Consider the following 25,243-nt stretch of genomic DNA (forward strand, 5'->3'; position numbering starts at 1 on the left):
TGAGGGTGTGAGATTACTGAGTCCCCGTGACTCACAGATTACTTCCAAAACCAGATGCAGGTGTCGATGATGCCATTCCATGGGATGCGACCGAACTCAAGTGGGAGTTCGACGAGGATTCAGGACATTATTATGTTTCCTTTCCAGACGATCAGTAGTGGAGCCCAGTTGGGGCGATCGGGGATCTTATGCATTTGGGGTTGTCTTTATTTTGGTTCCGTAGTCGGACCTTGATTGTATTCTGGATGATGTAATGCTATATGTATGTATTGTGTGAAGTGGCGATTGTAAGCCAACTCTGTACGTCTTTCTTATTTAGTACATGGGATGTGTAAAGATTACCCCTCTTGCGACATGCCTACAATGCGGTTATGCCTCTAAGTCGTGCTCCGACACGTGGGAGATATAGCCACATCGTGGGTGTTACACGTAAACATAGAACAACTTGGACGGCTGCATGTGTACCCTGCGCAATTTTTTTTGAAACAAGGCAAAAGACTTGCCGATTTCATTATATAAGAAGAAGGTTTAGACAAACGCCGCAGAGCGGCAAAGAAACAAAAATCTACTCTCGCGACATCAGACTACTCAGATGTTTCGCTCCCGCCAACGCCCAAAGCTAGGCCTCCTCTTTGATCCTTGCAACGACAATGGTGGTCGGGGCGGCAGTGTTGCTGAAGATTCTGGCATTTCGCTCCTTTCATATTTCCCAAGAAACAAGCATCATCACCGAGGTGGTGGCCTTTTTGATGTGGCCTCCAGCCTGCACCGAATGGAGCCACCAATCACTGACAGAGTTTTCATGGTGCCAAGCCATCGGCGAATGGCCATGCATGCCGAGCCAGCTGACAACTTCGTTCCAAACTTGAGTGGTGAATCTACATTGAAAGAGGAGATGTGCAGCGGTCTCCGAGGCTTGCTTGCAATGGGGGCATAGGCCGCAATTTGGCCACCCTCTCCGATGCAACCGATCCACAGTCCACACACGATTTTGCAGGATTAACCATGCAAAGAATTTGCACTTAGGCGGTGCCCAAGTCTTCCATGTTATAGAAGCGGTGTTACTGAGAACAAGCCCCGCAAATTGAGCCATGTATGCCGTGGAGGCAGTGTATTGGCCACTAGATGTGAACTTCCACGAAATTGTGTCCTTTCTATCCAGGTGGAGTGTAACACCATCAATCATCTCCCAAAGAGTAGAAAATTCCTGGATATGGGTCAAAGTGAGTCCTTGTGAAGTGTTAATTTAGCTGATCCAGAAGTTGTTGTCAATGGCCCTGCTAACCACACACGCCTTCTTTCTGGAGATTTCAAAAAAATTAGGCGCAATGTCTTTGGGCCGAAGGCCATTCAGCCATGAAGATTCCCAGAATTTTGCCTTTATTACCATCACCCAGTGTCACCGTTGTGGCCGCCACAAAATGATCTAAGTCGCTGTCAGAGCATGCCATTTTCATTCCCACCCAAGTCTTGGGAGGGTCAACCCAGTTGAACCAGAGCCAACGTAGACGAAGGGCGGCCGCGAACTTCTCCAGGTTGAGCACACCCAAACCCCCCAAAATCTTGGGTTTGCAGACAAGGTCCCAATTCACCTTACACTTGTCTCCAGAGACCTTGTCACAACCTGCCCAAAGGTATGCCCGCCTGAGGCTGTCAATTTTCTTCCTTACTTCTACAGGGAGCTCAAGGGGCGTCAGGTGATAAATCGCAATGGCCGTGAGGACAGCCTTGGCCAACACAATGCGTCCAGGGGTAGCCACGTGCAGAGCCGACCAGGGAGGAAGCTTGCCTGCAATCTTGTCCTCAAGGTACTAGAAGTGAAAGCGCTTTAGTCTCGCAACCGACAGAGGTAGTCCAACACGTGAATGAAAAACTGCGAAGAATATGACGAAGGGTGGCAGGGTTGGGATGACCAAGACGAGCACGCCAAAGGTCCACTCCAGTGGAAAGCGCCATGGTTGCAGTGATGGAGGATGTGGAGGAGTGGACCGGGTAGAGATCGTCGGGGCTGTCACATCGGTGGAGCACCATCCGGGTACGGGCATCCTTAACAGAAAAGCCAAACATGTCAAATTCAACGGTGACAGGATTTTCACGTGTAAGAGAATGAACAGAAACAAGATTTTTAATGATGTCAGGTGAAACGAGTACGTTAGAAAGATGTAATGGAACGGAGTTAGAAGGAAAAGAAGCATGGCCGACATGAGTGATGGGCATGGAAGAACCATCGCCCACGGTAATGCGAGCAGCAGTGTGAACAGGGTGAGCGGTAAGAAGGTTACCGGGGTTGGCGGCCATGTGAGCCGTGGCTCCGGTGTCCATGTACCAGTCGCCACCGCCGGTGTATTGCTATGGCGTGGGGGAGGTGTGGAGGGCCGCTAGCAGCGCAGGGTCCCATGGTGCCGGCGGGAGGGCCGGGGCCGACGGTAGAGGCTGTGGCGGCGGCGCCACGAGCCCATCGGCCGAAGGCAGCCCATAGGCCGCCGAGGGGCCGTAGAGCGACGCCGGCGGATACGCCTGAGGGGCCGCGTACAGAGCCTGATGAGGGGCCGAGCGGGCGCCAAAAACATCGGGGATAGGGGCGCGCGGTATGGGCATGGAGTATGCGTGAACAACCCCCGTCCAGGGGTTCTGGCCGGCCTGCCAGGGCGCCGGCGGGAGCGGGTGCTGCGGCTGGCGCGGCGCCCCGCCATGGGCAGCTGGCGGCTGCTGCTGCTGCTTGCGGCCACCTCGGCCGCGACGCCCGCCCCGACGCTGCTGCTGCTCGGCAGGGGGTGGTGGCGGCGGCGGCGGCGGCGCGGGATATGCGAACCCGGGCGGCGGCTGCACGTGGAGGGGCCCCTGGGCGGGCCGCGATGGGGGAGCCGGAGCGGTGGGCGGTGCACCGCCGCGGGTTCCGGCGGTGAGAGCCGTATGGGTGGCCCGGGTGCGCGACATCCGCATCCTCTTCTCCTCCAGCTTCAGGGAAGCGACGACCTTGGGGAAGGTCGGGTTGGTGATGAGAGGGATGTCGGAGGCGGCGTTCCCGAAGTCTTCGTTCAGGCCGGCGATGAGAGTGCTGAGGAGGAGCTTGTCGGAGACCTTCTCGCCGAGGTCATGGAGCTCGTCGACAAGCTTCTTGAGGCGCATGCAATAATCGTTGACCGACGAGTCAAGCTGCTGGCACCCAAAAAACTCGCCGTGCAAGAAAACCTTGCGTTGGAGCGCGTTGTCGGTGAAGAGGACGTTGAGCTTAGTCCAAACGGCGTGAGCGTCATCATCGGCGGAGACCACCGTGTGGAAGAGGTCCTTCGAGATGGTGGTGTAGAACCAGCGGATAAGAGTGGCGTCGATGGACGTCCACTCCTCATCGTCCTCCATGAAGCGGGAGTCCACAGAGCCATCGATGTGATCTCGGAGATTGTACTCACGGAACACAAGGGAGAAGTACGTCTTCCAGGCATAGTAGGTGGAGGTGAGTTGATCGAGGACGACGGGAACCCGAGCGAGGATATTGAGATCACGGATGACGACGGGATCGGGGCCGTCGAAGGGGTTGGTGCGGCGGCTGCGGGTGGTACCGGTGGAACCGGGGGAGGCCATGGCCGCGCGGGGAGGGCGGCGGCGCGTGGTGAAGCGGCGCGGCGCGGGTGGCGGTGCTGCGGGTTGCGCGCGGAAGCGCGAGGCGGCGGCGGCACACAAGGGCCCGGCGGCACGGCGGCGAGGAGACGCGGCGGCGGCGGCAGGAGTTAGGGTTAGAATCGTAGGTATGATACCATGTTGGAAACAAATATTTTAGCAATGTAACTCGATGTATTGATCGATGCATAGCGCACGTATATATGAAGTACAAGATAGGCTACAATCTCAACTATACAATGACTAGGAGGTGGACCGGACTATACAATATACATGCACAGATCATATATTCAACACAAGGTACCGCATAGGGAAGGCCCTGCGCAAAATTTCAACCTGGAACTTTTCTAGGAACGCGACACAAGCGGTCTCTGCGAGTCCTGACCACACTCCGGTGTACGTGGGAGCTAGGCAGTTACGTACGTGATCCACCGACGACACCGGCGCGCTTTTGGAGTTTGGGAAAATGAAAACGAGTAACCATGCTCCTTGTCGTGATAGTATGGACAGTGTGACCGAGTTAGTCTAAAAGCAGATGCATGCACGTATGTATGCGCACTGCTGCTTTTGTCTTTGTCAGTGTGTGGCCGTGTGCGGCTCTTGTCCAAGCAAATGTTCACTACTAGTATATGCATGATTCCATTGCATGGATGAGGAGTTCTGCTATACATGCGTGGTTCTAGAAGTTGCTTACGAAGCTTGCAGGAGGATGCATGCTAGCTCGCCAGGACTAGGAGACGCATGCATCCTGACACTTTATCCAGATGCCACACTTTCTATTGCTGTCGGCAGTCATGGACTCATGGTCGCCGTGGTCGGTCTTCTCTGGTGTCCACCGCCGCCCATCTACTGTGTACTCCTAGTACCTACAGTAGCTAGCTAGAACATGCATGTTCACTTTCTCAGGAAAAAAAAAACATACATGTTCACTTCACCTGGCCGACCTCGACAACAGATAGTACTTCTTTCGTGAACTAATATAAGAGTGTTAGGCGGCCGCTCATCGGCTCCCGCATCGGATGAGCGTCCCCGGCGCCGCCGCCCGATCTCCTTCCTCCGGCGTCCCCTGCTGTCGCCGGGACCAGATCCGGAACCACCGTGACGCCCTTTCTCTTCTGCCCCTCGAAGGTCCGCCCCCGCGACGGCTGCGTCGCTATCTGCTCCGGCGCCCGTGACGGCCCAATGCTCACGGCGGCCGCGCCGTCTTCGGCGGCCCCTCCAACTACGGCCATCACGCTCGCTGCAGCCTCCCTCGCCGCCCGCAAGGCCCATCCGGTCGTTCAGGGATGCTTCGCCGCCTCGCACAAGCTCCCATGCACGTCATCGGTGCCGGCCAGTCTGCCTCCTCTGCCAACCGTCCCCGTCCTCCTTGTCGGCGCCTCTTCGGGCCGGTCGATGGCGCCCTCCGGGCTCCTCTGCTCGTCGCCAAGCTCCCAACCGCCCCGGCCTGATATGGATCGGGGGCCTGTGTCCCTGCCGCCGGAGCCACGTTTGTGTTCTGAGGACATCGTCGTGGAGGTGCCGGAGACCATTGACAGGTCGCCGGCAGCGCTGCCCCTGCCTGGACGGCGGCCGGCCGCCTGCTGCCCTGTTGAGCTCCAGCCCCCTGGTCTCTGGTGCAGACACAGACACAGACTCCCTCGTCGGGCCGGATGCGGCATGCATGGGGCTCATGGAGGACGCTGTCGGCTGGAAGCTTGTCCAGTCCCGCCGTGCACGGCTGGCACCTCGGCCACCTTCGGCTTTCATGCCTCATCAGCGCCCCCGGCCGCCCACGTGGCTCTGGAATAGATGTTTTCGTTGCTTCGAAAAAGGTATTCGAGCGGCCGAGTGCAGGGATCCAATCCGGTGCAACCGATGCTTTCGCTTGGGACACTGTGCACGGGATGGCTGCAAGCCGGTGCAGCCGCAGCCTTCTTCAAGTTTTGTTCGGCTGCTGGCTCATTCTTGGGCTTCGATTGTTGTGCCTTCATCAACATCCGAGAAACATGAGGCCCCGTCCAACATGAATAATCCTCGTCGTGATTCCTCGCCTTACTCGTCGGTTACTTCGGCTTCTATCCCGATAGATGTGACGCTCCAATCTGCTCTAGGGGTGCACACGAAGTTGCTAGGATCTGATCTTCATTGCATGACTTCCTCACAGATGGATGAGGCAATTAAGCCGCTTCGCGAGGTCGCTGACTCCTTGCAAGGCTGGATGGTGCGTATTGGGAGCTTTCTGGAGCGCGCAGAGGCTACTCTGCAAAGGCTCCCTCTTGCACAGGCTCCCGTGGTTGAGTCTTCTGTTGGCTTCATGGATGAGGCGGGTACGGATCTCTTTGGTAGCTTCTCGCCCCGTGTTGGGTCTAGTTTGACGACCCTTGTGTTGCTGGACTCCGTGGGTGAGGCATCCGCCGAGGTTGTGTCTCCGGTGCTGCAGATCATGCCCGAGTTGCAGGTGTTGTGTGGGAAACATGTTTCGCCTGTGTCGATGGAGCAGCTCAAGTTGGGCTCTCTCCAGGCTTCTAAGGTGGGCCATGTGTGCTCACCACCCCCCGTGGAGCCTTGTCAGGCTTCGGAGGTGGACTTGGTGCCCTCACCACCACCCGTGGAGCCTTGTCAGGGGTCAGACAACCTACCTCTCAACATCGTGGAGCATGGAGTTTTAGATGTTGCTGTCCTTCCCTCGTCTGCGACCGTCGGGCAGGTGATGCCTGTGAGTGGCATGACCATTGAGCCACTTGTGTTGGCACCTACTCCAAATCCAAATGCTCTTTTCGCAAAGGAACTCTGTGATTTGCTAGCAGCGTGGAGGTTGCTAGACCTGGTTTGGGCAGGTCAATTGCTTGCCTTCTGACGGGGACACCAATAAGGGGCAAACAAAAAAAGACGGGCAAAGGGAAAAATGATGCCAAAAGCAAGGTGTCTATGGCTGCTTGATGGATGATCTTTGGTCTCTCGGCTTGTCCTCTTTGTTTGGGTTCTCGTTGTGGGTTGGAAGGTGCTTGATGTCTTGTGTCGAGGTGTTCTCGTGGGGAGTCACTTGGCGAAGTAGCAGTGAAGGGGTTTGTGGATGTTGTGTTTTTGGAGAGTTTGGCGGGCCGCATGTGCGGTTGTGGGGCATGTCCCGGGAGTTGTTTGTTCGTGCTTCGTTTGTATTGGTTTTCGCCCGGTTTTTCATAAATTAACTGGGCAATTCTCTTCTTCTTAATTAATCGATGTGGCAAAACTTTTGCCTCCGTTTTGAAAAGATATAAAAGTGTTTAGATTATTAAAATAGTGATCTAAATGTTTTTATATTAGTTTAGAGAGGGAGTACCACCCATCGATTGATCTCCACTTCTACAGGGCTTAATTTGGTGGTCTGTTTAGTTTTGTTTGGGACTCCGGGGCGTCCGCGAGCGAGCAAGTGCCACACGCACGCATAATACTTTATTTTCCCCTGGCCTGACATGTATTGCCGCCGTATCTAAGTATCAAAATGTAAGCCGTTTTGTTAGCCTAACAAAACAAACGACTTATATTTTGATACAGAGATATATAGTACGTACAAACAAATCATCATACACAACCATCTAAAAGGAAGGGAGTATAGAAAAACATCTTATATTTTAATACAGAGGGAGTATATGGGTTGAGCTAGGAAGAAGTTTTGAATTCATGCACGTCTATGCTTCTTTGCAGTTTATGACATGGGCAACGAAAGCGGGGGCAGGTTGCAAGTGACTGCACCTCTTGGTCGCAAGCCTGAATTGATGAAGAAAGACGAACAATATATTTCAACACTCTCCTTCGTGTTTAGATTTTTTTTAGTCATTAGAAATGGGACCAATGTAGGTTAGATTCTTTGTTTAATCCTGCGTAAGGCCTCTTGACTCAGATACTACATTGAATTCATACTCCAATCAGTTACAGTTACAAGAGCTGGGCAGCTCGAAGATGGTTCGTTGATCTAGAGGAAGAGCTGGAAGAAATCAGAAAATCACAGGAGCAGCTGTCAGAACAGCAGGGCGATTGTGCCGCGGGTTCCACGGACGAGGTGATAGACCGACTAAAGATTTTGCGACGGACTAGCAATCAAAGACGGTGAAAGCATCGGTGGCAGCGTGAGACGTACGGCGAGCGTACATAATTCCCGGCGAGGTCGGATCGAGCAGGCGACATGTCGAGGTATTCCGGATCGACTCGGTCTCAATGAGATTGTTTTTTTTTTCTGAGGGGAGGTCTCAATGAGATAGACGCGGTGAAGGAACGTGGACAAGTCGGCCCAGTCCTAGGCGCGTACGGGTGGCAGGCTGGCAGCGGCTACGGCCCAAGCGCTCTGAGCGAAGGGCTTGTGCGGGCAGCGGCCCACAGGTGGACGCTTGCTGGCTCTTCCTCTAGATCAACGATTCAAGGCCAGCTGATGCGGGAGGCATCCCTCAAAAAAAAAAACTGATGCGGGAGGCTTGCTAGCGTACATCGGTACATGCTGATGCAAACACGTGAGTTTTGTTTGAGACAAAAAAGAAGAACAATCTGTAGTATTGTTATTGACGTGGCATGGACAACAATACAATAAAGAAAAGGGAGCTTTGGAGGTTATGTGGGGCAAAGGTTGGCGCAACCCATGGAGACTACCAGGAAAGTTAAATTTTCTTTTGGAGGTGTTGAATTGCACATGAGGTTTTACCATGACCACGGCAGATTGGTGATGTGCATGCAAGGCTTGTGGAGTCTGGAGCATATCATGCAGTCGGATTAGTTCGGTTGGGTTGGACCGGACAGTCTGACGGATCGACGCGAGCCGATTGAAATTGAAGATGGTGGTGGGATCAGCGACAACGATGTAAGAGCGTGATGCTGATGATGACCGACTTTTTGGCGTGGAAACACGTGACGCGGGCCCGAAGGCTTGCCTGGCTTCGACAAGACAGGCGTGGGGTTGATTCAAGATGGTGCGCAGATGAGAGCCTGAAGTCGATGGGGCACGAGGGTGGACTGATCATTTACCATGCATGGAGTCATGCTGAAGGTGGAGCAGGATTAAGGGGCTACGGTGTAAGGATACAGATAATCGAAGCCTTTTTCAGCAGAAAAAAGCGAGTGACACGCGGTTCGGACTGGAGTCCAGTGGTCTGATGAAAGCGTGTAACTCGTCATCGGTCGGTGATGATCGGTGGTACTCTGCAGTAAGAGTTGAGTGGTGCGGGTTCGCGACCCTTGAGACTCGACCGGGATAACAGAGGCTTGAAGCAGTAATAGCGGCGAGGTGTGCGGTATGCACGGGACATGGAGACGGACCAGGGCTCTGGTGGTCATACATGTGGTGAGACAACTGCGAATTTGACTCGGGATGACTACAAGCAACGATGAAATTCCTTAAAGTTTCAGATAGGCGGTCAAGGAGGAGGGTGATGTTGAGTTCAGGTAACTCTTATGTGTGACACCCAATATGCGAGTTGTTCACTTTCACGCAGATCAATGATCAATGTGTGATTGCGTTGGATGAATACTCTGCAAGTTGGGAGCACAGACTAGAGTAAAGAGGAACTTCATTTTGCTCGAGTGTTGACTGTGATCAAGAAAAGAAGGGACTACAAGTTGCAGGTGGAGTCATATGGAGTCTTTGGAGTAGCAGCGGTACTCATGGAATAAGCTCAAGTCCAATGTACATGGAAGTTCGACACATAGACAAATTCAAGGCGGTGGAGAATATTCGCCAAGGTGGAGTTTGTTAGAGTTGTGTCAAATATTGTGTACAAGGTAGGTTACAGTTGGACTCTGAGTAGTATTGTGTTCACATGGTATGGAGTTGTGTCCTAGTAGGACACTTGTATCCTAGGCCTCTCATATATAGTGGGGGTAGACACACGATGTAACCTATGCCAACATAATAGCACAGGCGCGCAAGGGGGGCCGGCGGCGTGTGCCGGTGCCCAGGTGGCCGATGTGCTGTATTTTGACGGTGTTGAAGGAAATATGCCCTAAAGGCAATAATAATATTATTATTTTATTTCCTTATATCATGATAAATATTTATTATTCATGCTAGAATTGTATTATCCGGAAACATAATACTTGTGTGAATACATAGACAAACTAAACGTCACTAGTATGCCTCTACTTGACTAGCTTGTTAATCAAAGATGGTTATGTTTCCTAACCATAGACATGTGTTGTCATTTGATTAACGGGATCACATTATTAGAAGAATGATGTGATTGACATGACCCATTCCATTAGCTTAGCACCTGATCGTTTAGTATGTTGCTATTGCTTTCTTCATGACTTATACATGTTCCTATGACTATGAGATTATGCAACTCCCGTTTGCCGGAGGAACACTTTGTGTGCTACCAAACGTCACAACGTAACTGGGTGATTATAAAGGAGCTCTACAGGTGTCTCCAAAGGTAAATGTTGGGTTGGCGTATTTCGAGATTAGGATTTGTCACTCCGATTGTCGGAGAGGTATCTTTGGGCCCTCTCGGTAATGCACATCACATAAGCCTTGCAAGCATTGCAACTAATGAGTTAGTTGCGAGATGATGTATTACGAAACGAGTAAAGAGACTTGCCGGTAACGAGATTGAACTAGGTATTGAGATACTGACGATCGAATCTCGGGCAAGTAACATACCGATGACAAAGGGAACAACGTATGTTGTTATGCGGTCTGACCGATAAAGATCTTCGTAGAATATGTGGGAGCCAATATGAGCATCCAAGTTCCGCTATTGGTTATTGACCGGAGACATGTCTCGGTTATGTCTACATTGTTCTCGAACCCGTAGGGTCCGCACGCTTAAGGTTTCGATGACAGTTATATTATGAGTTTATGAGTTTTGATGTACCGAATTTAGTTCGGAGTCCCGGATGTGATCACGGACATGACGAGGAGTCTCGAAATGGTCGAGACATAAAGATTGATATATTGGACGGCTATATTCGAACACCGGAAGTGTTCCGGGTGATTTCGGAGAAAACCGGAGTGCCGGAGGGTTACCGGAAGCCCCCCCGGGAGAAGTAATGGGCCGTATGGGCCTCAGTGGAGAGAGAGAGGAGCAGCCAGGGTGGGCCGCGCGCCTCCTCCCCCCTGGTCCGAATTGGACTAGGAGAGGGGGGGGCGGCGCCCCCCCTTTCCTTCTCCCTCCCCCCTTCCTTTCCCCCTCCTAGTAGGAGTAGGAAAGAGGGGAGTCCTACTCCTACTAGGAGGAGGACTCCTCCTCCTTGGTGCGCCATAGGGCCGGCCTCCCTCCTCCCCTTGCTCCTTTATATACGGGGGCAGGGGGCACCCCTAGACACACAAGTTGATCCAAGTGATCGTTTTCTTAGCCGTGTGCGGTGCCCCCTTCCACCATAATCCTCGATAATATTGTAGCGGTACTTAGGCGAAGCCCTGCGACGGTAGAACATCAAGATCGTCACCACGCCATCGTGCTGATGGAACTCTTCCCCGACACTTTGTTGGATCGGAGTCCGGGGATCGTCATCGAGCTGAACGTGTGCTAAAACTCGGAGGTGCCGTAGTTTCGGTGCTTGATCGGTCGGGCCGTGAAGACGTACGACTACATCAACCGCGTTGTCATAATGCTTCCGCTGTCAGTCTACAAGGGTACGTAGATCACACTCTCCTCTCTCGTTGCTATGCATCACCATGATCTTGCGTGTGCGTAGGAATTTTTTTGAAATTACTACGTTTCCCAACAGTGGCATCCGAGCCTAGGTTTTATGTGTTGATGTTATATGCACGAGTAGAACACAAGTGAGTTGTGGGCGATATAAGTCATACTTCTTACCAGCATGTCATACTTTGGTTCGGCGGTATTGTTGGATGAAGCGGCCCGGACCGACATTACGCGTACGCTTACGCGAGACCGGTTCTCCCGACGTGCTTTGCACAAAGGTGGCTAGCGGGTGTCAGTTTCTCCAAATTTAGTTGAACCAAGTGTGGCTACGCCCGGTCCTTGCGAAGGTTAAAACAACACCAACTTGACAAACTATCGTTGTGGTTTTAATGCGTAGGTAAGATTGGTTCTTGCTTAAGCCCGTAGCAGCCACGTAAAACTTGCAACAACAAAGTAGAGAACGTCTAACTTGTTTTTGCAAGGCATGTTGTGATGTGATATGGTCAAGACATGATGCTAAATTTTATTGTATGAGATGATCATGTTTTGTAACCGAGTTATCGGCAACTGGCAGGAGCCATATGGTTGTCGCTTTATTGTATGCAATGCAACTGCGCTGTAATGCTTTACTTTATCACTAAGCGGTAGCGATAGTCGTGGAAGCATAAGATTGGCGAGACAACAATGATGCTACGATGGTGATCAAGGTGTTGCGTCGGTGACGATGGTGATCATGACGGTGCTTCGAAGATGGAGATCACAAGCACAAGATGATGATGGCCATATCATATCACTTATATTGATTGCATATGATGTTTATCTTTTATGCATCTTATTTTGTTTTGATTGACGGTAGCATTTTAAGATGATCTCTCACTAATTATCAAGAAGTGTTCTCCCTGAGTATGCACCGTTGCGAAAGTTCTTTGTGCTGAGACACCACGTGATGATCGGGTGTGATAGGCTCTATGTTCAAATACAACGGGTGCAAAACAGTTGCACACGCGGAATACTCAGGTTATACTTGACGAGCCAAGCATATACAGATATGGCCTTGGAACACAGAGACCGAAAGGTCGAGTGTGAATCATATAGTAGATATGATCAACATAGTGATGTTCACCAATGAAACTACTCCATCTCACGTGATGATCGGACATGGTTTAGTTGATTTGGATCACGTAATCACTTAGAGGATTAGAGGGATGTCTATCTAAGTGGGAGTTCTTTAGTAATATGATTAATTGAACCTAAATTTATCATGAACTTAGTACCTGATAGTATCTTGCTTGTTTATGTTTGATTGTAGATAGATGGCCCGTGCTGTTGTTCCGTTGAATTTTAATGCGTTCCTTGAGAAAGCAAAGTTGAAAGATGATGGTAGCAATTACACGGACTGGGTCCGTAACTTGAGGATTATCCTCATTGTTGTACGGAAGAATTACGTCCTGGAAGCACCGCTGGGTGCCAGGCCTGCTGCTAGAGCAACACCAGATGTTATGAACGTCTGGCAGAGCAAAGCTGATGACTACTCAATAGTTCAGTGTGCCATGCTTTACGGCTTAGAATTGGGACTTCAACGACGTTTTGAACGTCATGGAGCATATGAGATGTTCCAGGAGTTGAAGTTAATATTTCAAGCAAATGCCCGGATTGAGAGATATGAAGTCTCCAATAAGTTCTATAGCTGCAAGATGGAGGAGAACAGTTCTGTCAGTGAGCATATACTCAAAATGTCTGGGTATAATAATCACTTGATTCAATTGGGAGTTAATCTTCCAGATGATTGCGTCATTGACAGAATTCTCCAATCACTGCCACCTAGCTACAAGAGATGAACTATAATATGCAAGGGATGAATAAGACTATTCCCGAGCTCTTCGCAATGCTGAAAGCTGCGGAGGTAGAAATCAAGAAGGAGCATCAAGTGTTGATGGTCAACAAGACCACTAGTTTCAAGAAAAAGGGCAAAGGGAAGAAGAAGGGGAACTTAAAAAAAACAGCAAGCAAGTTGCTGCTCAAGAGAAGAAACCCAAACCTGGACCTAAGCCTGAAACTGAGTCCTTCTACTGCAAGCAGACTGGTCACTGGAAGCGGAACTGCCCCAAGTATTTGGCGGATAAGAAGGATGGCAAGGTGAACAAAGGTATATGTGATATACATGTTATTGATGTGTACCTTACTAATGCTCGCAGTAGCACCTAGGTATTTGATACTGGTTCTGTTGCTAACATTTGCAACTCGAAACAGGGACTACGGATTAAGCGAAGATTGGCTAAGGACGAGGTGACGATGCGCGTGGGAAATGGTCCCAAAGTCGATGTGATCGCGGTCGGCACGCTACCTCTACATCTACCTTCGGGATTAATATTAGACCTAAATAATTGTTATTTGGTGCCAGCGTTAAGCATGAACATTATATCTGGATCTTGTTTGATGCGAGACGGTTATTCATTTAAATCAGAGAATAATGGTTGTTCTATTTTTATGAATAAAATCTTTTATAGTCATGCACCCATGAAGAATGGTCTATTCTTATTAAATCTCGATAGTAGTGACACACATATTCATAATGTTGAAACCAAAAGATGCAGAGTTGATAATGATAGTCCAACTTATTTGTGGCACTGCCATTTAGGTCATATCGGTATAAAGCGCATGAAGAAACTCCATATTGATGGACTTTTGAAACCACTTGATTATGAATCGCTTGGTACTTGCGAACCGTGCCTTATGGGTAAGATGACAAAAACACCGTTCTCCGGTACTATGGAGAGAGCAATAGATTTGTTCGAAATCATACATACAGATGTATGTGGTCTGATGAATGTTGAGGCTCGTGGCGGATATCGTTATTTTCTCACCTTCACAGATGACTTAAGCAGATATGGGTATATCTACTTAATGAAACATAAGTCTGAAACATTTGAAAAGTTCAAAGAATTTCAGAGTGAAGTTGAAAATCATCATAACAAGAAAATAAAATTCCTACGATCTGATCGTGGAGGAGAATATTTGAGTTACGAGTTTGGTGTACATTTGAAACAATGCGGAATAATTTCGCAACTCACGCCACCCGGAACACCACAGCGTAATGGTGTGTCCGAACGCCGTAATCATACTTTACTTGATATGGTGCGATCTATGATGTCTCTTACTGATTTACCGCTATCGTTTTGGGGTTATGCTCTAGAGACGGCCGCATTCACATTAAATAGGGCACCATCAAAATCCGTTGAGACGACGCCTTATGAACTATGGTTTGGCAAGAAACCAAAGTTGTCGTTTCTGAAAGTTTGGGGGCTGCGATGCTTATGAAAAAGCTTCAACCTCATAAGCTCGAACCCAAATCGGAAAAATGTGTCTTCATAGGATATCCAAAGGAAACTATTGGATACACCTTCTATCACAGATCCGAAGGCAAGACTTTTGTTGCTAAATTCAGAAATTTTCTAGAGAAGGAGTTTCTCTCGAAAGAAGTGAGTGGGAGGAAAGTAGAACTTGACGAGGTAACTGTACCTTCTCCCTTATTGGAAAGTAGCACATCACAGAAACCAGTTTCTATGACACCTACACCAATTAGTGAGGAAGCTAATGATGATGATCGTGAAACTTCAGAACAAGATACTACTGAACCTCGTAGATCAACCAGAGTAAGATCCGCACCAGAGTGGTACGGTAATCCTGTTCTGAAAGTCATGCTACTAGATCATGATGAACCTACGAACTATGGAGAAGCGATGGTGAGCCCAGATTCCGCAAAATGGCTTGAAGCCATGAAATCTGAGATGGGATCCATGTATGAGAACAAAGTATGGACTTTGGTTGAATTTCCCAAAGATCGGCAAGCAATTGAGAATAAATGGATCTTCAAGAAGAAGACTGACGCTGACGGTAATGTTACTGTCTACAAAGCTCGACTTGTCGCAAAAGGTTTTTGACAAGTTCAAGGGATTGACTACGATAAGACCTTCTCACCCGTAGCGATACTTAAGTTTGTCCGAATCATGTTAGCAATTGCCGCATTTTATAATTATGAAATTTGACAGATGGATGTCAAAACTGCATTCCTGAATGGATTTCTGGAAGAAGAGTTGTATATGATGCAACCGGAAGGTTTTGTCGATCCAAAGGAAGCTAACAAAGTGTGCAAGCTCCAGCGATCCATTTATGGACTGGTGCAAGCTTCTCGGAGTTGGAATAAACGCTTTGATAGTGTGATCAAAGCATTTGGTTTTGTACAGACTTTCGGAGAAGCATGTATTTACAAGAAAGTGAGTGGGAGCTCTGTAGCATTTCTGATATTATATGTAGATGACATATTACTAATAGGAAATGATATAGAATTTCTGGATAGCACAAAGGGATACTTGAATAAGAGTTTTTCAATGAAAAACCTCGGTGAAGCTGCTTACATATTGGGCATTAAGATCTATAGAGATAGATCAAGACGCTTAATTGGACTTTCACAAAGCACATACCTTGACAAAATTTTGAAGAAGTTCAAAATGGATCAAGCAAAGAAAGGATTCTTGCCTGTGTTACAAGGTGTGAAATTGAGTAAGACTCAATGCCCGACCAATGTAGAAGATAGAGAGAAAATGAAAGATGTTCCCTATGATTCAGCCATAGGCTCTATCATGTATGCAATGCTGTGTACCAGACCTGATGTGTGTCTTGCTATAAGTCTAGCAGGGAGGTACCAAAGTAATCCAGGAGTGGATCACTTGACAGCGGTCAAGAACATCCTGAAATACCTGAAAAGGACTAAGGATATGTTTCTCATATATGGAGGTGACAAAGAGCTCATCGTAAATGGTTACGTTGATGCAAGCTTTGACACTGATCCGGACGATTCTAAATCGCAAACCGGATACGTGTTTACATTAAACAGTGGAGCTGTCAGTTGGTGCAGTTCTAAACAAAGCATTGTGGCGGGATCTACATGTGAAGCGGAGTACATAGCTGCTTCGGAAGCAGCAAACGAAGGAGTCTGGATGAAGGAGTTCATATCCGATCTAGGTGTCATACCTAGTGCATCGGGTCCAATGAAAATCTTTTGTGACAATACTGGTGCAATTGCCTTGGCAAAGGAATCCAGATTTCACAAGAGAACCAAGCACATCAAGAGACGCTTCAATTCCATCCGGGATCTAGTCCAGGTGGGAGACATAGAGATTTGCAAGATACATACGGATTTGAATGTTGCAGACCCGTTGACAAAGCCTCTTCCACGAGCAAAACATGATCAACACCAAAGCTCCATGGGTGTTAGAATCATTATTGTGTAATCTAGATTATTGAATCTAGTGCAAGTGGGAGACTGAAGGAAATATGCCCTAGAGGCAATAATAATGTTATTATTTTATTTCCTTATATCATGATAAATATTTATTATTCATGCTAGAATTCTAGTATCCGGAAACATAATACTTGTGTGAATACATAGACAAACTAAACGTCACTAGTATGCCTCTACTTGACTAGCTTGTTAATCAAAGATGGTTATGTTTCCTAACCATAGACATGTGTTGTCATTTGATTAACGGGATCACATTATTAGGAGAATGATGTGATTGACATGACCCATTCCATTAGCTTAGCACCCGGTCGTTTAGTATGTTGCTATTGCTTTCTTCATGACTTATACATGTTCCTATGACTATGAGATTATGCAACTCCCGTTTGCCGGAGGAACACTTTGTGTGCTACCAAACGTCACAACATAACTGGGTGATTATAAAGGAGCTCTACAGGTGTCTCCAAAGGTAAATGTTGGGTTGGCGTATTTCGAGATTAGGATTTGTCACTCCGATTGTTGGAGAGGTATCTCTGGGCCCTCTCGGTAATGCACATCACATAAGCCTTGCAAACATTGCAACTAATGAGTTAGTTGCGAGATGATGTATTACGAAACGAGTAAAGAGACTTGCCGGTAACGTGATTGAACTAGGTATTGAGATACCGACGATCGAATCTCGGGCAAATAACATACCGATGACAAAGGGAACAACGTATGTTGTTATGCGGTCTGACCGATAAAGATCTTCGTAGAATATGTGGGAGCCAATATGAGCATCCAGGTTCCGCTATTGGTTATTGACCGGGGACATGTCTCGGTCATGTCTACATTGTTCTCAAACCCGTAGGGTCCGCACGCTTAAGGTTTCGATGACAGTTATATTATGAGTTTTGATGTACCGAAGTTAGTTCAGAGTCCCGGATGTGATCACGGACATGACGAGGAGTCTCGAAATGGTCGAGACATAAAGATTGATATATTGGACGGCTATATTCGGACACCGGAAGTGTTCCGGGTGATTTCGGAGAAAACCGGAGTGCCGGAGGGTTACGGAAGCCCCCCCCCCCCCGGGAGAAGTAATGGGCCGTATGGTCCTTAGTGGAGAGAGAGAGAGGAGCAGCCAGGGTGGGCCGCGCGCCTCCTCCCCCCTGGTCCGAATTGGACTAGAAGAGGGGGGGGGCAGGGCCCCCCTTTCCTTCTCCCTCTCCCCTTCCTTTCCCCCTCCTAGTAGGAGTAGGAAAGAGGGGAGTCCTACTCCTACTAGGAGGAGGACTCCTCCTTGGTGCGCCATAGGGCCGGCCGGCCTCCTCCCCTTGCTCCTTTATATACGGGGGCAGGGGGCACCCCTAGACACACAAGTTGATCCAAGTGATCGTTTTCTTAGCCGTGTGCGGTGCCCCCTTCCACCATAATCCTCGATAATATTGTAGCGGTGCTTAGGCGAAGCCCTGCGACGGTAGAACATCAAGATCGTCACCACGCCATCGTGCTGACGGAACTCTTCCCCGACACTTTGCTGGATCGGAGTCCGGGGATCGTCATCGAGCTGAACGTGTGCTAAAACTCGGAGGTGCCGTAGTTTCGGTGCTTGATCGGTCGGGCCGTGAAGACGTACGACTACATCAACCGCGTTGTCATAACGCTTCCGCTGTCGGTCTACAAGGGTACGTAGATCACACTCTCCTCTCTCGTTGCTATGCATCACCATGATCTTGCGTGTGCGCAGGAATTTTTTTGAAATTACTACGTTTCCCAACAGGTGTCACGGGAAGGAGCGCCCGTAGTCAGGCCCCGGGAATATAGCCATATCGATGAACCTCGTTAACAAATCTTGGTGTCGTGCTCGTGTGATTGCTTGGTCCTCGAATGATAGACTATGTGCCTCGGATTTATTCTAACATTCCCTCCGCCATCCGAGCTCACCTCCGGCGGTTTTCGGCCTTCTCTTGCATGGCAGGTAGTGGATCTGACTCCAACCAGTCCGGATTCGTCGACTGGGGTGTCACTCTGTGCGGGTTGGAGAAGGCAATGGCGGTCCGCATTGCACTCTGCCGCTCCCGGGAGGACAGCGCCCGGCCTACGGACGGATTTGTCCGCCGCGACTCCATACCGTTGGCTCAACGGGCATTCGAATCCTCTCGGGCTGGATCCTCGTGGTCTTGGCAACCGGAACCCCTCTCCTTCCCCATTATCGATCGGGCAGACTATGAGCCCACCGAGAACGGGCGGCCTGCCGTGAAAAGGAGAGGATAAGGGCTACCGAGGCCCGTATCGTGGCAGAAATGGTGGCGGCGGAGGCGGTTGATGCGGCGGCGCAGGCAGTCATGGAGGAGGAAGCCATTCGCGCCCGCATTGTGAAAAAACGACAACCAGGAACACGTGCGCCCTCGCCCGAGAGCAAAATCAGACGGTTTGTGCCATGGCCGGACTGCCACCGAAGGAGGAGGAGAACAACGACGGCGAGGACAGCTTCGGCGACGAGCAGATCCGGCTCGATCCATACTGTGTCTTCGACCGGTACTTCCGCGAGAAGGGCGTCAAGGGCACCGGGAAGGGCAAGGGCAGCCGTGGATGAACTTCACCATAGCCAAACATGTCAAATTTTGATAGTCCGATAGCATGTTTAGTTAGTAGTGATGAAGTAGTCAGATGATGTGTGTGCATCAACATAGTTGCATGCGTTTGTATGTATTTAAGATATGATAATTGAGGTGTTTAGATATGAAGTGTATGTGAAAGATGTGTTCGTGGGCGTTTGAGTGGTCAAATTTATCCATTACAGTTGTAGATGCTCATATTAGGTGATATGTTTAGTTTTGTTTGGGACTCCGGGGCTTCCGCAAGCGAGCAAGCGGCATACGCACGCATAATACTTTGTTTTTCCCTGGCCTAACATGTATTACCGCATATTAAAGTCTGAAAATATAAGACGTTTTGGTATGCTAAAATAGCCTAACAAAACGGCTTATATTTTAATACGGAGGTAGTACGTATAATCAAATCTTCTATATTAAATAGCTAGCCTTTACTAACTATTTCTCTCAATATACAAGCATGCCACATCATCCCATAACATGCATGAGAAAATGTTCATCCCACTATTATATTTCTCTACATGCAAGCATACCACTCCATCATTAAACATGCATGAAAAAAATAGACTCATCTCAACATCCAAACATACATAAGAAATTTCATTCTATTATGCTATTTATAATTAATAAAAAATTACAACTATATAGTAATCAAATATAATAAATTATATATATTTTCAGTTTGAGCTTTTTATATTATTACTCCTAGGAGGCCAGATATGAGGACGCTCCATAAATAATGAAGATCCCTGACAAGCGACTCTGTTAGAATGCCTTTTTCTATGCAAAATTGATGTAATAGCAGTTATTATGGTGATCGGTCAAATCGAAAAATTGAGAAATGATGCTAATGCTACTTTTTTTTTTGAGAAATTGATGCTAAGGCTGCTGCCCTGCGTGTTTGCTAGGGAGGCCTGGGGAAAAAAGTTGGGCCTTTAGCCTGGCGGTCCTCTCCACAAGACGTGGATCGCCAATTCTATATCTCGCCTATTATGAGATATAACAATGACTTGCCTATTGGAGCGGAGCGCAGGTTGGTCTTATCGTAAGCGGTTTTTCTCCCTCGCTGGTCCTTGTGCTGTACAAGTACCACTGCTTTTTTCGGGTTTTTCCTTTCGTTTTTTGTACGATTGTTTTTATTTTTCTTCCCTTTTCCCTTCTTATTTCACTTTTACCCCTTTTCTCTGTCATTTTTTTGCTTTCAATTTTTTATTTTCCTTGTATTTATTTCTTTTGTGTTTAAAATATATAAATATATTTCACGAGATAAATGCACAAAAATATGCTAAAAAGTTGTTCCCAAACTGGTTAGATTATTGTTCAACTCTAGCTAAAAAAATGTTGTAGCCAACCATACAAAAAAATTTCATGTATTGCAAAAGAAAATCATGTGTACAAAAACTGTTCATGCATTTTTTCAAAATGTTCTTCATGTGAGGAAAATGCCATGTGTTGTAACAAAAATGTTCACGCATATTGAAATGAAAGTACATGCATTGCAATACAAACATTTATAAGAAACATTCACAAGTAGTAAAAACGTTCACAAATAAAATAGTTGTTCACAAGATAAATGAAAATAGTTCACTAAGATTCAAATATTTTTTCACATTGTTCAGTAAAAAAATTTGCGCATACTAAAATAAATGTTCACGCGATGTGCTCACACATATTAAAATAAATGCTCATATGACGCAAAAATTGTAATGCATATTAAATTTTTTTATAAAAAATTAACTAGAAAGAATATCTTTAGTGGATAAAATATTGTTCATTATCTCTCAAAAGATATTCAAGTTTGAAAAAACGAACGTTGACATGTTCAGTAAAGGGACACGTAGATCCACACCACCCACTTACAGGTACGACGAATAATTATTTTCCTGTATGTACATGCACGATGATTTGCCTTCTGTTATGTTGATTGAACGGATGAGCTGGATTTTTTAAAGACAAACGGACGAGTTGAATGCATACAAGAGCACACGCTTCCTGGGCCGGTGCATTTCTTCTTGTTCCTTTTTGACCCAACATGTTTTGATTTTCTTCAGTTACATTCTTCAAATTCATGAGTCTTTTTCTAAAAAAAATATAATCTAATATATGTATTTAATACGTGATTTTTTAAATCCACTATTTTTTGTAAAGTATAGTACATTACTAAAATTTATAAACATTATTGTATGTTTATGAACAATTTTGAAAATGCATGTTTTAAGAAAAATCGTTTTTTTTTAATTTTTGATATAAAATGGTGGGCATTTTATATTTGGGACGAACATTAAGATTTATTTCGTGGCATATTTTTGAATTGTTTTCCAAATAATTTTGTCTGATGTGTAATGTTTTTGACCGCCCGAAAATCCCAAAAATCATGCATGGGCTGGCCGACTTACACCCACATGGGCACTTCCTTAAGTATTCAATGCTACAAGCGTTAAATAGGAGGTCTCCCCTTCTCCAAGATGGAAATCTGACCCACCTTTTGATCGGCCGTATCACTCGATAGCCTCTGGGGCCTGATGGACTCCACCAAAGCTTTTACCATGATGCTTGGATCGACGACGTCCGTGAACACGAGAACTATGTCTTGCTTGTAGCGAGACGATAGTTTCACTCGCATGGAGGGTTTCCTCTTAGCCCTCGTTACCTGACTGAACCGTTTTCCTTTTTGCGTAGAGTGTGCTCGTTTGGTCGTGTTCGTTGGTCGTGGTTGCTTCATTCAGTTCTCGTTTCTTCATTTTTTTTCTTGACGGGTTTTCATGATTTTTCTGTTATTACTTTTTCTTCTTTTTTCATTGGTTTTTTCTGTTTTTCTCGGTTTTCACTTTTTCCTTGTTTATGATTTCCTTTGGTTCCTTCGTTTCTTTTCTTGGTTTTCACTGGGTTTTTTATTCTCTTCTGTTATTTTTTTTTCACTTTTTGACTATTTTCCTAGGTTTTTATTTTTAATTTTTGCTAATTTTTGCTTTAATTTATTATCTTTGTTTCTTTGTCGTTTTTCAATGGTTACTTCTTTGTTCAATACGTGTTACCCTTTTCAGTAAACAATGTACATTTTTAGAGTATACATGAAACATATTTTTGATACACATTGTATTTTGTTTAGATACATTATATACATTTTATATTAAATGCATCTTTGAACAATTTTTCCAATTACATGGTAAATAGTTTTTAATGGGAATAATTTTTTTCACATGCAATATATATTTATGTATACACCAATAACATCTTTATACATGTTGAACATTTTTTAGATACACAGTTAATTTTTTTTAAGATAAATGTTTTTGATATCTACATTTTTCTTATACACCAAGAATATTTTTGTATACATGTTTCACATTTTTTTAATACATGATTAGCATTTTTTAAGTATGATGACTAAAATTTCTTTCAAATACATGTTTGATATCTACCTTTTTCATAAACAATGTAGATTCTTCATATACATATGAAACACAAGCAAAAGAGCCCTGCATTGCAACGGCATATAAAATACCACACGTCCCTGACCCAATAACCATGGCTTAAGATCCCATTAGGCCCACGTCCTTTATTTCAACACATGGCATCACATATGTGTTTCCGCTTATCCCCCTTTCCACCCTCGCCGACTGTGGACTTGGTGCTCACACAATCCCAACGCGTTTGAGTGTGATCAATCCTGGGGCCTCTCTCTCTCTCTCTCGGCATAAGATGAGAAATCCATTTTTTCCTGTGAGGTTTTGACAAGGCGTGCATGTGTGGCCATATATGATTTATTTCGTCTCTAATCTGGTTTTGCTGAGGTGTGCATTTCCAATCGGCACGGTATGAAAGAAACACAGATCATGTGCTATTGATAAAGGTTGCATCCTAAATAGCATTTTAAACATGGTTAACACGTAAAATAACATCATATTCAAATTCTAGACACTTTTTTTAATCAAATACCATATATAAGAAGTTAACTTTGGAGTTAGGGTTCAAAAGATATGAATATTTTTAAAAAGCATTTGATATGGACTGCGGGTTGATTAACCAATATTAGGGAATTTTTTGCAAAAGCGAAAATCTGACTTAAAACTAAGTTGTGTGTTGATTAACAGAAACATCAGGGGGTTTTCTATGAAAGTGAAAATCTGACTCAAAAATGACCTGCGTGTTGATTCTCAGAGAAGGAAGGGTCTTTTCTACAAAATGTGAAACGATGCTCCCTTTATCAGGGCCTCTTTGATTCGCAGGATTCTCAAAACACGGGAACAGAAAAAATGTAGGAATAGAGTGTCATGTCCTCTTGTATCCTACGGGATTTAGAGAAGTATTTGATAGCACAGGAAAAGCAAAGGAATTCTACAAAGAAGTTCTAATGGATGGAAAGTTTCCTTCAAAATGTAGTACAAATGAATCATATGGAAAAAATCCTACGGATTCCAATCCTACAAATCAAACGAACATCACAAGAAAAAATCCTAAGGGTCCAAATCCTGTGAAATTCCTTTGTGTCAAAGGAGCCCTTAGTAGGTATAGATTTATTTGATATGCTTTTGACATTTTTCATATGTACATGATTAACATTTTTATAATGTCACATACTTTTTTCTGAAAGCGTGCGAACATCTTGAAAGAGGCTAGGCCTAGTCTGAAAAATGGTATGCAATCTTGGCTATGTTACTTGTGAACTGTATCTGACTCACATACCTATGTAATTGCCATTTGTGCATCTATCCATTATAAAATGAAAAGGAGTTACATTAGGGGTCTTCCCTACTGCTTTTGCTAAAAAAAGCGAACATTTTTAAAATGGCACACACATTTTTTATGCATCAACAATTTTTTAATTAATCTAACATTTTTTTACATTGCATTAACATTTTTCAAATCAACTATTTTAATTTATTTTATGTTGTTAAATATATGTACTCACAAGTTTTTCAGAAATAAGGATAAAGGAAAAATGAACAACGAAAAAACAGAGAAAAGGATGAACTAACGAGAAAATTACCTAGGCTGGCCCGGTCACGACGGTTGACACAAACACTCAATTCATTTCGCGTCAAGCGAGATATAGTAGCAATCGTCTGTGACGTTAAGCTTTTCTTAAATGGCTTCTTCCAAGGCCCTGCTGATTTGGGCAACGTTAACCGCGTAGATGACTTTTTTACCGGATAAAAAGGATGAGATCCCGAGTTTCGGCTCATACTGCCCCACGCTGCATAAAAACTGCGATGTCAAAGCAATGTGTAAATGGCTTACCAGCCATCAGCAAGCTCAGATTTCAATCATAACCAGTCCGGCTTCATTGCCGGTCGAAGCTTCTCCCAAAACTATGTCTACGCAACGGAGATTGTACAGTGTTGCGACCGCCTCTTAGGACCCACCATTTCCTCAAACTAAACTTCGCGAAGGCGTTCGACTCCATTGAGGGGGGCAACTTGCAAGCTGTCATGAAGCTCCTCAGTGGTGAGCTCCGCGCAGTGCTTCCACCTCAGCTGCTTGTACTACATGAACTTCTTGAGGACCATGGCAGATGGTGAGCCCGAACATGAACGAGGGCCGAAAAAAGGGGAAAAAATGGGCGGCTAGGGTTTGACCCTCACCATCCGGCTTTAATAGCTGAGATTAGGCTCCTTCGGCAGCGTGTTGGCCGCCTAGCTATGATGCGCGCAGGCAAAATTCCGCATGTAATTTCATTCTTGTCGTGGGTCGGAACAGTCCAACGTGGCGCAAACGTCCGGGCAACTTCAATTTCGTTCTACATATTGGTAGTGTTTGGAGGGTGCCGGGGAACCCAAGCATATGAGCTAGAAATGAAAAGCTTGGTTAGAGATGTTTTTTTTCCAGGTCCTGTTCATGCTGTCCACACAAACAAACAAACAAACAAACAACTGAGGACGAAATCGAGGGTTCAATTGTAGTTGATCACTTCTTAGTACTCCCTCCATAAATTAATATAAAAACATTTAGATCACTACGCTTTTATATTAGTTCACAGAGGAAGTAGTGGCCAAGATTATTTGGCACATGAGAAATGCGCACGGACACAAGGGATTGTTGGTCGTTGGGTTTACCGGCCAAACGTGCATAGGAGAACTCTTTTCTTTTTCAAGGATATAAGGAGCACAGCCACACGCATATACCATTGCCTTCTT

Source organism: Triticum urartu, chromosome 5 (assembly GCF_003073215.2).
Source record: "Triticum urartu cultivar G1812 chromosome 5, Tu2.1, whole genome shotgun sequence".
Lineage (NCBI taxonomy): Eukaryota > Viridiplantae > Streptophyta > Magnoliopsida > Poales > Poaceae > Triticum > Triticum urartu.